The sequence below is a fragment of the Rissa tridactyla genome, chromosome 4, assembly GCF_028500815.1.
Source record: "Rissa tridactyla isolate bRisTri1 chromosome 4, bRisTri1.patW.cur.20221130, whole genome shotgun sequence".
NCBI classification, from domain to species: Eukaryota; Metazoa; Chordata; class Aves; order Charadriiformes; family Laridae; genus Rissa; species Rissa tridactyla.
In genome coordinates, this window is record NC_071469.1 from 87815489 (window position 1) to 87830716 (window position 15228).

Here is a 15228-nt window from a genome sequence, read left to right on the forward strand (position 1 = left end):
TATAGTAAATTGGTTAGACTTATTGAATCGGCTCAGCACAGATGCTGATGGAAGGCTTCCTTTGGTTGCTAATATATTTGACAATCCAAAGTGTATTTATGAGGAAAGAACTCAAACAGTATAACTCATATTCTGGCTTTGGTGGCAAATATTAATTGCAATATATTAGTGAAAACACGGAGCTGTAAGTTTGGTGGGTTTTTTTCTTTTCTTCAATGAACCACTAAATCACCTTTCCTAAAATGACCTGCTTTTTGAAAGGCAGACATCAGTGTGATGGTCTACCGTGCAGAGTCTGCCCATGGTGGGAGGTCTGCACCAAGAAGGGCTTCCCCAGAAGGTGCACAGTGCGCTAATGGGCTGAATGAATGCCTTTCAGGTTTGGATTAAGCAGCTGACTGAAACAGGCATTTTAAATTAATGGAAGGCTGAAAATTTAGCTTTGAGACACTCAGATGCAATAATAGTTGATGCTCGTAGTCTCCTTTCTGGTGATCTGATCTTCCTCTACCCAGTAGCAGAAGCTGGTGTTACTGGATACCCACATAAACATGCTGAAAGTGCGTTATTTTGTGAAGAAAACACTATTTCCAACAAAGAGGTTGTGGTCTTGATTTAAATGAAAAAGAAATCTATTAAGCTTAACTGCAGTCTGTATTTCCATAATAAAAGAGAAAACATGTAGTATTATGAAAGTTAAATATTTTAAAGCCTTAGATGTGTGTTCTCCAATGTGTCATATTGAACATGGTATTCTTTAGATTCTCAAAGGAAAAGAAAAAAAAATCTCATAGTTGATGGGTCAGCAATTGAAGAAGAGAGGAATACATCACCATTTCTTTATGTAGGGGTGAGAGCATTTTTTTTTCCTATTCCACCCACCTTTTCTTAGAAAGGAAGATACTATAGGAAGGAAGATATATAAAGGAAGAGATTTTTCACGTAGTGGACGGTGAGTCCATGAAGTTGTATGTCAAAAGTAGTCATGGAAGATGACTCCAAAAGTGATGATTCTTAAATAAATAAAAGAAAGAAAGAAGGTTTTAAAGCACTCTCGCATATATCAAACTATAACTCAACTCTGAATTAAAGAGAAGCTGTTTGTTACATGTTCATTTGATCACTGCCTGAATGTTGACGTGTGGTTTGCTCCAGATGGCAAGTCTTGGACCTGTAGGTTGAGGTTATATTTCTGGAAACACTTTCAGTCAAAGAAATTATTTGTGCGTCACAGATAACAAGATATATTTTTTTTATTTTCATATATTTGGGACTCTAATAGCATATCTCAATTCCTTTGTAATTTCATTTTTTAGTAGTTTGGAAATATTAGAGTCACTTAGTGACACCGCAGCTGTAATAACATTGTTCTCAGGCACCTCCCATCACCTTTGTGTATCTTCTGTGTGGTTTTCCCAGAGTCGTCTCATGCCCTGTTTTACAGTTTTACTGTGGTAAACCAGTTTGCCTAGACTCTGTTTTTAACTTTGGTATTATATCACTCTTTCTTCATTCTGTCATTCACTTTTCCCCAGTTGTGTCTGCTTCACCCAACATTTCCCCAGTCTTTCTCCCAACAGTCAACAATGTTTTTGACCTAAATGCTTGTTTCCTTAGCGAGTACTTGCTTTACTGCAATATCGTAGAGACCAAGTACCTGCGAATTTTTGTGTATCTTACTTAATGGCAAATTCAGTATTTCTTTTTCAGAGATACTGTTTTTCAAAGGCAAAAGTGTTAAGTTTTGACATAAAATTCAGAAAGTGAAAAGCCACAGAACTACTTGAAATTAAGAATAGCTAAGAAAAGCTGTATTTTTCATGAAAGGGGGACAAAGGGACTGTTTTAAATACCTGTTTAAAAAAAATGTACCCCAATACCTGTTTGAAATAAGTTACTTTTTTTTTTTTTTTCTCTCTCTCTTACATTTCATGTGGCTTATGCTTCGGAAAAAAAGCAAGAAATCAGACTGTGGTCTTTCTTACCTACCTCATATACCTTATGCATGTGAGATACGTCCACATGAGAGTTCAAAAAAGGTATAACAATTTTAATAAAAATAAATACCTACTTTCTAGGCACATAATTGGCCCACATCATATTTGCCATGATAGCTTGCACTAAGAGACTACTTTAAAAAAGGTAAAAAAACCCAACACTTTGTGTTGGGTATGCTTGAAGATAAATAGAGCTGTTGAAAACGACTCTTATACACTTAGATATTTAAGTGCAAGAAGCCACACTTGAGCTTTTAGCATACATGTATGTCTAAACTGTGAAAATGTGAAAGCAAAGGTTATGATTCATAGGGCAACTGTTTTTTTTCATACCAATTTTTTATTAGAATATGAAGTACAGGAGCTTACTCCAGGTATTCCCCTTGAACTTGATTTAAACCACTGGTAGCTCTCTAACGCTAGGAGCTGTGGTATTTTGCCATGTATCATGCCCCTCTACTTGTTATTCCTAAATTGCTTGCTTATACCTTGTGATGGGTCCTTCAGTTTCTCATAAATTAATAAGGCATCTGTGAATATTTGCAAGCAGGTTTTAGAGCTCTGAATCTGTTCTAGTACAGAGACTGAAAAAAAAAAAAAGTGGGAGAGCAGATAAAGCAAGATTTCTTCTCCTTAGAATGCTCTTCCAGTATGAAGCAAAATATTATTAATCTAGACTGCCTGCTACTTTCATTTACCATGTAGCTGCTCATGGGATTACAGGCACAAAGGTTTCATAAATTTCAAATGAAATATGAACATTTGTTGTCAAAATACTGTTAAGCTATAAAAGCTCTGCTAGTAGTCGTCCTGCTCTTTTATTGTAACATTTATATCCATGGGCGTTAGTGTGTTCTTGGGTCTGAAGGGGAATTTTTTTCCCCTCTTTATTTTTTTTCACATGATTTTCATCCAGGTGACAGATAACAAGGCAGGGGATTGCAAAAGACATACTTCTCCTTATTTTTCAGACTATGGCAGATCCGTTCTGTAATTACGTGGCATTGGAGGGACCTTATCTAAGTAAGCATAGCACCTTAGATGCAATTTAGCATCTAGATAGCTTGGAGAGGCAGGCATAGCCTTTTTTTTTTTAAAAAAAAAAAAAAAAAAAGAAAAAGGAAAGTGTAGCAATGTGGCTGTCCTGTCTGCTTCCTTTCTTTCTTTGTGTAGTATTCAGCCTAGTGGTGCTATTTGCCATAGCACTTGTACAGGCACGGGAGAAATAAAAGATAGAAAGATAGGGGACAGTTGTATCTCTCAGCTGCTTAATGTATAGGTGGTTAGAGTCCTATCACTGTGCCACTAAGGCTTTTACCTATGTGAGCAAAACCTGCCCAACTTAATAGTCAAAAGGATTCTTTATGGGAATAATAATACTGTGCATAAATTGTGGGGTTTGTCCCTACCTGAAATTACAGGGAGCTCTTTCAATGTACAGATACTTACAGAAATGTTAAATGGAAATGTTAAATGACTCTGTTTAGAAATCCAAATACAGAAGTCTCTGCTTTTAGATATCCAAATTAGAAATTTTTGTTCATAATGTAGCATTAAAAATAGGCTAAAGGATTCCGATTCTACTTTAATAACACATACCACTTACAATGCTATAATCAATACAGTTTGCTTGGAATTTCTATTAGAAGATATGTATAAGGTGCTAAAATAGTCATTCATCCTTTGTCTGAGGTATGAGGAGGGTTTCTATACTGTGAAAAACGATTATGACATGTTAAAACTGTGTAATAGTAAGCAGACACTTTTCAGTGCTGATGGGTGAATTCTGGAAATGCTCTATTTATTTTCCCTCTATTGACTAGTTGCATTCAGGCAAGACTGCCAGTGCATTGACTTGGAAAACAACTGAGACTGAACAATTTCAAACCATTGACATTATACTGCTTCATTTGTGAACTGCATTGCTTCTGCATGCACCAGTTACTTTTTTATGGAGTGCTTGCATGTTTAGGAAGCTTTCAAAAAAGGCGAGACGTAAGCTAGCTTAGAAAGAAAGCTGTCCATTTTATCAATTTTATGTTTCTAAGACCACCGAATAGAAAAGACTGTCAATTTAAAAAATAAAACCATGTAGCAATTCATAGATCTGCACTGCATGCCTTCTGATGCACTATTTTTAAACAGGAAGAAAAGGAAAAGTTTATGGGTTTAAAATTTCCCCACAGAAAATATTTTCAGCTCTTGAAACAATACCATTTCCAGCTGCTACCTTCAATGCAACTTTTGCAAAGTGTTTTGTAGCACCGGTGTACAGAAAAATGAATGAGAAATTAGTTTGCGCCTGAGATTTAATTTGTGTCTGTGACTGTCTGTCTCCATCACGCTGATCAAGCTTCTTTGTTACCAATTCACATCACTTCTTACTAGCATCATTTCTGCTATACCAGTGGTGGCTTTGTCTGGGAAAAGGCTGTTATTGTGGGGAGGACCAGTGTTCGCTTCCACTGAGCTCTGCAATAGGACTATTCACCGGGAACTCTGAATTTCCGTATAACAAGCAGGATGTCAGGGCTGTGCCCTGCACAAAAAAGGGAGCCAGGATGTGCGCAGTCCTGGTTACAGCTGTGCTGGGAGCTTAATCCCTTGTGTGGCTATGTATAGACTCATCACGGGTTAGTCAAAGTGACCAGTCTCTAAATGACACTACCTGATATTTATTCATAATTATTCCCACATCTCATCTGTTAATTAAACAAGAAAAAGGGGGGAAAAAACCCCTCCTACTGAGGATATACCTCAGGGAAACTATGGCCTCTGAGATGTCTACTGATGCCTACCCTTTCGTAGACTAAGTGGAGAGAAGCAAAGCAATCAACACACTTGTAAAAAAGGACAGAAAAATACCCCTCCTTCTTTCTTCAGACAAAGACAAGGCAAAGTCACGCCAGCGTCCTGCTCCTCCGGCAGCAGCATTGATGAGAGCTGCTAAAAGCCCACGTCTCTGTGCCCATCCTGCGCCCACAGCGTCTCCTGCTCCTCTCACTGATTTGTTGTAGGTGTAGATGTTTGTAATTCAGGAAATAATTCTGCTTATCTTGTTTATGATGATGCATAGGAGCACTTCACACTCTCCTAGCTGCATCACTTGTCTCCCGCTAAGCAGAATAAAATGCAGTGCTGGGTGGAGAAGACGACTGGAATACGTCTTTTTGTAGCCCAGCAAACAATGCGATTCCTTGTATGTACCTGAGGGAGACTCCTACTGTGTGAAAACAATCTTTTCTATTCATCTTCTTGAGCGAAGACATGTTTTTACTATAGCATCGGTTTTATACCCTAAGTACTTGATTGACTGTTTGCTTACGCTGTATAGACATTTTGCATTCTGTTGTATGTAATGCATAATCCCAAAGCTTGTTTTTCATAAGAGAATGTGAACCATTAGGTTATCATCTACCCATTTTGAAAAATACCAGGGGTCTTTAAATGATAGATTATGAACTTAGTTCCCAGTGCGGAGGTTGAACTTACTGCCTCTGGCCGGAAATGAGAATACTGCCAACTTGATCAAAATGGAAGTTAGCGATATGATGACTGCGGTTCCAGCTGCACAGACTTTTCACTTCATTATGAGATACAGAAATATCTAAACTCTGTAATATAGAAACTCCAAAACGTGTTATCTTTTCATTAATTTACCTGGCTACCTATGACTGATTTTCCTATCTGCTGATGTCAGTTGCTCTTTCCATAAGAAAGACAGAGCCCAAACATTTGTGTAGAGACTGATACTCCTCAGATTTGCTTTTCCCTTCAGTCGCAGCCTCTCCTTTCCTGCGGCAGGAGCTGTGGCTACAGGAGCTGGGATGTACGTCGCTGGGTCCCCACTCTGCAGAGCTGGGGGCCAGGACCTGCAGGGTCTGCTCTGCTACAGACCTGTCCCGCAGACGGGCACACGGCACATCGTGCACCAATGTTCATCCACATTTTGCTGAAGACATTGGCCTTTTGCAGCCCAAAGTTGTGGCTTTCTGTCAGGAAGCTTTAAGAAGCTTGTCGGCTGCATTTTGCGGGCAGCTTTTGATGCCTTGCCAGCGATCGGATGTTGCATCCTGTTTCCAAATTGTTGACATAACCCACCTCAGGAGTAACTTGGGTCGACATACTGGGAGAGCCGCTGGAGAAATCGTCTGCATTCACAGATCAAATTTTATTTACCTTTCGTACTAGATACTAAACTAACATAATAGTTTCATGGTTTTTTTCTATATGGATGAAAATGGGTAAAACACAGACTTGACGTAAGCGGGTACGGTTCTGCTACTGTTTGTGGGTTGGAATTTGCCTGGATGGGGTCTACGTTCCCGTCGTTCTTCATCCTGAAGGAATTTTCCTGGTGGTCAAGGCACAACTGGTTATTCATGTCTGTGCTTCTCCTGCCTTATCCCCCCAAAGGTGTAGTTTTTAAGAATTAACTTTAGAGTGGGGCTCGTTCTTTTTAACATTTTATCGAGAAAAGGAATTGAAGAATCTCACTGCTGTCATTGAGAAAATACATTATCTCAGAAGAATGTGCTGTAGACTAGAACTCTCACCATATGGCTCTTGCTTCACCAGTTTAAGAGAACTGTTTGTGAAATCACGGGCTTGTTTGCTTCTTCCTGTTTTCTGATACTGCCTAGATATATTTCAGTGCTTCCAAATATTTATATTCTGATAGCCTCCCTTGTGAACTTCTCAAACACATTATAATGGCTTAAGAAACAAAGGCCATTAGAGAAAGAAAGGGCAGGCATGAACTGAAAGGCAAATAACATCTTAAAATATGTAGAGGTAGGCTGTAGCGGTGATTGGCTCACCGGGACGCTCTTTTGAAATATGAAGATAAACGGCCCCTTTGACCTCTTACGGAGTTACGTAATTATTTGGGAAGGTTTATCTCTGTGTCATTTCACAGTTTTCTCCTGTTAGTGCCACTCTCTTACTTCACATTAGAAAAAAAGAAAGAAAAAAAAAAAAGCAAGCAAGAAAAAGCCCTCTCCGGCTGGTTATCTGAATGTGGAATCCGCTGCTGAAAAGACCCTGGCCCTCCTGTTAACACAATACTTTTATCCGGTAATCACAGCCTGCGGGAGACAAAATAACAATTCATCTGGAAAACGAGATTAACTCATTTAAGTTAGGCAGTGATCACAGAGAGAAACACGTTGGTGTTATCTGTCTGAACGAAAGCATACAGATTGGAGGGCCATTCCGGTTCAGAGGGTCCATGTAGCAGGCCCGGCTTGTTGAAAGTAATTGGACCCTGTCAGAGTATGCCTTTGTGAGATATGGATATTACAATGGAATTCTATTAATCTCTGACAAATCCCCTCTCATCTGATAAAGGCTGTATACCTCTGCTCTTCATTACAACAACTCGCTCGTCACTTTTATGTGCGTACTGGTGGGCGCGGAGCCTCCCTGGCTGGGGCACAGGTGAAAGGCGGTGTTGCCCCTTTTTTGGGCCTTTTAATCTGCGGACCGAAATGACTGCAGTGCTGCCGCTTATTGACCTGGTCACATCTTTTATGACATTTTTGTTTAGGTTATTTTCAGGAAAAAAAAACAGACTTTTTTTTTTTTTTTTTCTGCTTAGATGTCCACAATACTTTAGTTTTCTTGTGTTATCAGAGGTATCGTTGATATACAGAGACTGAATTAACACGTTTTTTACAGTCTCTGTTATCTAATCTTTTCTGATGTGAAAAGGTAGGAGATACTATAATTCTTATAAATACCTTTGTGTTTTAAATCTGTCTATATTCAAATGATAGGAAGAACAGAAAATACACTGGTAGCAACTGCATTTGGGGATGTTCTGGAGCGCTCAGCATTTTTTGTCACTGTTTGTTGAGCTGCTAGCACCCTGGGGCAGCACCCTGCGGCCCTGCTTCATCAGTTAGCCTTCTAAAGTCTTCAGCACTAGCAGGAAATATAAGACCTGGAGCAAAATATATAGGTAAGATGTGGCAAGTTAGTGTGAGAATGCGAGGAAAGAGAAGTTACGTTAGTCAGGGTCACTTTATTCCTAGACTGAGGCCTCATTCCTGTTTGTAAATGCCTATATCTGACCACACTGAGCAAAAAAGATACTTTCTTTGTAGAAATTGTATCCCTTTCCTTTCTTTTCCTTCCCTAAAAAGGGTTACACAGCCACGGTCCAGCTGCACATGCCTTGGGAGGAGTCAATTATAGTAATGCTGGTAGGAAATTTTTGACAATATTATCTTCAAAAATCAAGCTAAATGTTAACTCAAAGTTGTTCCATTAGCAAGTAGAACTGCATGTTTACCACCAGAAGAAGTGAAATACACACGAGCATATAGAAGAGTGATTGAAAATATTGAAAGTGCTTTTAGAATTTGTGTCTCTTGTCATTGGATATATCATTTTACTCAGGAGAGAAAAATATTAATTTTTTCGATATAAGCATGAAAAGATTTCTGGTGGGTTATATTTCCTGAAATGTTATGCGGTATTGCTTTTAATAAATGTTCAAAAATTCATAAGCCGTTTTTCATGCTAAAAATATCCATCTGCTTTCACCAAAAGATGCGGTGCAGTAAAACCACACAGATTTCTGATCCCTTTGCTGAAGTAGAGTGAGAAAGATTTAAAAAGTCAAATGCATCCATCCCGTATCATCTTAAAATGTAACCTTTGCAATATACCTAAGTCTCCTTCATGGTCTTGTACATGCATTTAGCAATAGAGAGGAAGAGACGGTGCAAAAGCATTCAGATAAGTTAGATGGAGTTCAGCATTAATAGTTGAAATATCAGTTAGCAAGGGGTATAATAACATTTCAGTTTCTGGCTTATAATAATACCGTCTTTCAAAATTCTACTCATTCATTCACCTCAGGTGAATCATTTTCTTTGATAACTGAGGAAATATCGCCAGGTTGTTTTTTGGTGTGGGCTTTTCGTTATCATCAATCTTTGTGGCAAATGCAGGTGAGTAGATCTTGCACTTCAGCCACTAAATTTTCCTGATGATTTGGGCTAATACTGAATCTGAAAGACACCGAGTCATCATATGAACTCTGAATTAAGCAGCGGAGGCCTTAAAGATACCTCTGAAGTTTGGGGAGTAAGCATAAAGAAATAAAATACTGGGTTCTATTTTTCCAATAAAGCTAATTGGGCTAAACACAAGGAAGACAAGCAGAGCTCAAATGAATTATGTCACATAACATTGTTTTTCCAAAAATGTATGCTGTCTGGTACAAGGGCAAGGGCTGAATTTTAATATAGTCCAAAGTGATGGCTATCCTGTGTGAGCCTGGAGGATGGTGAGACCTTTAAAGCCATTATACATGGGCTGAAAGGAAAAAATGGGCATCATTTTCACTGGCTTGGTTGGGAAATTCTGGAGAGAAGATGGATGGGGCTGTACCAGGTTGCTGCGTGAACAGACACGCTCAAGAATCACATGGTGGCACTCAGTCTGCCATACCCATCTTGGTCACAAGAAATGGAAATTAAAAAGAAGATGATCAAATTTAAAACAAACACCTTTTTTAAATCTCGAGTTAGCTTTTGGTAAAGGTCTTGGGCACCATTCAGTAAGTCCTTTTAAAGTTAAAAGGAACTTCATAGAGTAATGTTAAAGTGTAACGCATCAGCTTGGCACAGGTGTCAGTGCTGAGAGAAACCTGGCACAGGTGGAACCAGACTCCCATCTCAGTTAACAGGATCATTTAACAAAAAAAATATTCAAATGTAACCCATTTTCAGCATTTGCTTATTATTTCATTGTTGAAATCTTTTGGGTACAATATGTCATCTGTAGAAATTAAACCTCTTGCTATCATCTGTATTGTATCCTCAGCTAATGCCTAATAAGAGAGTTATATCGTACATTTGAGCCTACATGCTCCATAATTTGAGTGAACTACACTCTTTATTCTTCAGTCACACTAAGTTGCCTTATGTTAACATAAAAATACTATACATTTTAGCTACACTTTCACTGCAGGTGCTTTAATGGCAAGGAGATTATCAATGTTAATATAATGGCATTTTTTCTTGTGAAGGCACAATGATATAAAACTGCGAGACTGCAAACATTTTTCACTTTACGGAAGGTGATTTGAAATACAGCTTTTAGTTTGTCTCCACATATATTTGCAGCAAAAATATGAACTATTCAATTTAGTTTGTCTTTTCTATGAATGCCCTGGATATTATTGGCTTTGGTACTTGTGTTTCCCATTTGTAAACAATTATGTCATTATGCAGATGTTGTTCAGTATGCCATATTCATTTGTGTTTTACAAGTACGCTTTGAGAGGGATAAACAGGGAGTAATATTGGTATTCTTCTTTATATTCTCACATACATGGACTTACATGAGTAGACTAACCAGCTGAAAGCTTCTCAGACTTTAAACCAAGGGAATTATGCATTGCACTTACAGTTTACTTGGCCCCGCATTTTTTTTAATGTTTGATTTGTTAATCTTTTTAGTTAGAGTTGTTTTTTCAAGCCTTATAATTAGTTGATGTGAGGGAGATCACTATTTAGCTTTAAAAGTCCATCATTTTATTGTTTATTACTTAAATTTGCCTGCTTTCCTCACAAACTGATAAGTTAAGGACCAAGTTTTCCCCTAGGACGAATGTCTCCCTGGCTCTTACTCAAGTAGTTGGTAGCCATGTTCAAATCCAAAAGGAGAATGAACCTAAAAGCATGAAATAAAATCAGATTTCCATATTCATCCAGGAGGAAGTATACAACGACTAAGCAAATTCAAAATAATTTTACTAAGGGCTTGGCCTTACAAAGAGATTATCCCTTCCCTACTATATATAGGTTACTTTCTGATAAGGGCTCTATCCTCTCCTTGAGGTTGGCCTTTCTTTTCCTTCACGTTTGCCCTAGGATTAGCATAGTCAGGTACCTCAATGTGCCACCTCACATAGTCATCGCCATAGTTGATGGGCGTACCACAAGACAGTTTTATTTGTGCAAGGCCCTGATACAGTCAAGTCGAGTCAAATGGAGTCACAGAGAATCAAAGAAAAATCTGGATTACAGCTAGTTTTGTCAAAGTTTTTATATTAACAGGGATTTATACCAGAAATAAAAATATGGGGCTGGCATTCCGATAACGTGGTCTGCGTCAATTGTCATTTCCGGCCAGTACATCATTAGAGGTGCCAGGCTTGCTAGAAAACCTCAAGATAAATACATTTGTAAAACTGATGAAAACAGCAGATACTGCAATTGTTTCATACCTAACTTCTTTTAAAATCCACGTGAGCTCTGTAAGCGCGGTTTCCAGCCTACAGTCCCTTCATGGAGTATCCGGCATGATGGCTTGGTACAGACCAGTTGTTCAAGTTTGACCATCGTACATGATTGGATTATTTTAAGGGATGTTGGTGAGTTAAAAATACAATGATGGAATCGTATGAATTTTAGCTCAAAAGCTGAGGGGAAATTGCATCCTTGTAGTATGTTAGCAAAGGGAGCTTTTAAATTTGATAATGTGATTATTTGTATAATGTACTTCCATTGTAGTAGTTGTAATCTTTCATGTAACATAGTTACATATTTGTTGGCAATAGACATACTTTAAAAATTATAATCAGTACCTATGAAAAAGGAAAAAATAAATGCACATATTAAGAGGCTATCTAAATATATTTGAAGCCAATTTTTTATCCTTTTTTTTGTTAGCAGTACCTCAATCAAATACGTATTTACAGGAAATTTTTTTCCAGCCAAACAGTGTGTGTGCGCCTCAGTTGTTCTTGATTTTGTTCATTTTAAGCACGTTTTCACTAAAGTGTTCTACTTCAAGCTATTCTCAATTCAATTTGAAGTGAAAGGTTTCTGAGTTTGGGTAATTTACATATAAAAGCTTTACTGTACAATTTATAAAATGACTGTGTTCAGAAAACAACCATTTCTATTTAACAATATTGTTATTCCACAAGCTGAGTTGCTTTCCCCACTGTCTTCTGCTTTTACTAACAATATTTGTTCTTGTCTTAATTTTAAATTGTTAGTGCCTGAAAATGTATAACTTCCCCCTTTTCTCTCCTACTCTACTGAAGTAACTGGAGACCTCCTGTGATTTGTGATGTAAGAAGATTAAAAATATGTTTCTTTTGTCAAGGTAGGAGTGACATGCATACAATTCTTTTGAGGCTCTCCTCTTTTGTTTTATTTAAATAAGTGATAATTGTTGATGGCAATTTTGAACTAAAAATCGTTGCACTCTGTACTGAATTTTAAAATGAGTCGTTGCGGTTTATTGTTATCTGTAAATCCCTAGCAACCTGTTCCTGAGCCTCTGAATAGTTTATCGTATCTTGTTTTAGAGGGATATATGAACATATGCAATATTTACAAATAACATGCTGATAAAGAGGGGCGGTTGAGGCTGGTTCAGGTTGGGCCTTGGATAAAAATGAGGTCTGACCATATAAAGCCACACAGAGGAGTTTAATGGTATTAAAAGGTGATGCTCTACTAGAAATCTGTGCATTTTAATTCTTAATTTTAATTCAGGAATTAGTGCATAAAGTTTCTCCAGTTGCATTACAAACCAGTTTGTAATGGTTTCCTCTTCAATTACTGTAATTAATTCCTTTTGGGGACAAGAAGCATCTATTTTAAAGATCCATAAACTGACTTTAGATCTAATACTCTGTTCTTAGAAAATATTGAGTATAAAGCTTTATTTCTTACATTAAGACTACTCATTGCTGGATCTTTCTCCTTGAGCAATAAGCAAATGCCAAATAACGTTTGCTGACAAATGAAGGATTTTGTACTTTGCGAAGTTGTGCTTATCAGCACTGCATTTATGCATAATCTTATGAAAAATTTGAGATGAAGGTTACTAGTGCTCGGATAGTATTCGGCGCATTCAAATGCCATTTAGACTAGGATAATCGGAAAAGCCACTTTGTAGCTGGGTACCACAAATGGCAGTTGGCGTAAATGTTCTGTGGATCATGCACAGCTGCCAAAATGCTATTAAATATGAAGATTTTTAGTCTAAAAGGATTTTAATAGGATTTGGACATACCTTTTAATGTCTTAGAGTGATTTATTTCTTTGTTTTGGTTTGTAGAATTAAAAGCATGTAAGATCCATTTTGCACTTTTTTATCAGATTTCTTTTCTAAGTGAAACATACCCAGTATTCTGCATTTATACATTTAAAGAAGGTGATGTTTCCCTTAAACAAGGAGCGGCACTTTTCTGCATTAAAATCTCTTTACAGGCAGGTTTTCTTATAAAGTGGGAACTGCCTTTGCGTGTGTTTAATCTGTTCGGTTACAGAGTTATTTATTGATATACTTACCTCTAGTTTCAAGGAGGGCAGTGGGGGTTGGTATCAAGAGAAGTATACTGAGAAGTGGAGGCAGATGATATCTTAGCATTCTGCAATTTGTATCATTGCTTCCAAGCTCACCAGCTATTCCTTCCTGTCTGCTGATAACCCTCTGCCCCAAAGAATCACAAACTTTCTGCTCTCTGTAATTCTATTGTCTTAGTTGCTGAAACAGCATCTATATATTTTATTTTTTCGGAGACGCTCTAGTAGAGTAACAGAGGGCCTCATTAAGGGCATCTGTTATCTTAGTTCATATTTTATTCTGATTTTTAAGAGTGCTTCAACAGAAGGGATTAAGTGAGAAAAGAACAGACCATCTTTTTTTTACTGCTCTTCTGTACCAATTGCTCCCAGTGTCAGAAATACCCCCTGATTACTGCTGTGCAAAGCTTTGCAATATGGTTGGTGCAACCACATTTGGCAGTGATTCACAAGCCATTCCAAATGCCATTTCACAGCAAATCCTAATGTAGCCTGAAGATAAAAAACACTGTAAACACTGTACAGGGCGAGACCGCCTTTGTGCTGATAAATATTTCCTTAACATTTAGATGAAGATGCTGTGCTTGCTTTATTTGAATACAATTGTATCTGTGGTGCCATAAAAAAAGACACGCTGTGGGTGAGGAGACTGGCAAGTTATGGAGGAAAGAGCAAAAACTTGGAAGTTTTGGTGGTAATGGTGTCCTGGGAGGCGTTTTGCTTCTCTGAGCCTACCTGAAGTTTGGTATGATGATGCGTGACTGGGACTCGGGTTACTCTGGACTTGGGAGTCTGTGGAAGATTTTGTGTTATTTTTATCATGATGCATGTGTCCTACCAGGATATTACAAGCTAAACCCAGCAATTTTATTGCAGAGACAGTCTCAGAGCAAGGAAGCTTTTTAACATTGCATTGCTGCAAAACAGTGTTCTCCCTTATTATCCCTGGAATGATTGTGCTATGTTTGCAGGATGATTGTTGGGTCGGGTATTAATGTAAACAGTACTGTAAATACACTGGCACTGTGCACTGCGATGCAGGTAACTGAAATAAAACCCGTTGGAAACTATGGGAAGAACCAAGCTTTAACTGCATTTTGGGCCACAGGGTTTTTCTCTCAGAAGTACAATTTTGATGTGCCTCTGGGGCTGAAGGAAGCGTAGGCCACGCTGCTGCTTGGAGGAGCTGATGGGTACATCTATATTTGGAACTCATAAGCTGCGATGTTGCAGAGTGACTTATCCTAAATACGGAGTTGTTGAGCTTTGGGTGTTGGGTTTTTAACTCTCCCTTCTCCCATAACAGAACAAGAAAGTTTTACATCTAATTGAAGGATAGTGGGAGGGAATGAAATGGAGGGAAGAGAAACAAATCACTATTTATAGCAGTACAAAGATAAGTGAGTCATCTTTATTTTAGTGCTAGTCTAAGAAAATGTCACAATTGTCTGGTATTATTGGTAACGAATCTCTTTTTAATGAAACCCACTTGATTGGGATGTGCAAGCCTCAGGAATACTCTCTCTTATCTGGCAGTTAATACTGCGGCTAATATTTTACTGTCAACATTAATTAGAGATTTGGGAGGGTAACTGGCACAGTGATCTTGTGCCCTCCTGTTCTCCAGGATAACAGATTAGAGCACGGAACAACATAAGGGCAAAATGCCCCCCTCCTAGGGCCAACTTAAATACCTTAGATAGAAGCAGAGAAAGGAACTCCAGCAAATCTTTCGTATATTGAGTGCAGTACAGCGCAGGCTTTCTCCAGCAGTGGGGTCTGCGTTGTATCTAGTTGGCTTCTGCAAAAATGGTAATTTAAAATGTGCCTGTTGACAGAAAATGTGACTAATTGTAGAGAATTCGCTGTCACATTTCCTATATACTGTT

The 15228-nt window shown here is 38.1% G+C and overlaps 1 protein-coding gene across 1 annotated transcript in view; it reads left to right on the forward strand.

Moving 5' to 3' along the window:
• WWOX (WW domain containing oxidoreductase) overlaps window positions 1-15228 on the forward strand; it is a 531552-nt gene that overhangs the window by 269981 nt on the left and 246343 nt on the right. The gene's annotated exons all lie outside the window — the stretch shown is intronic.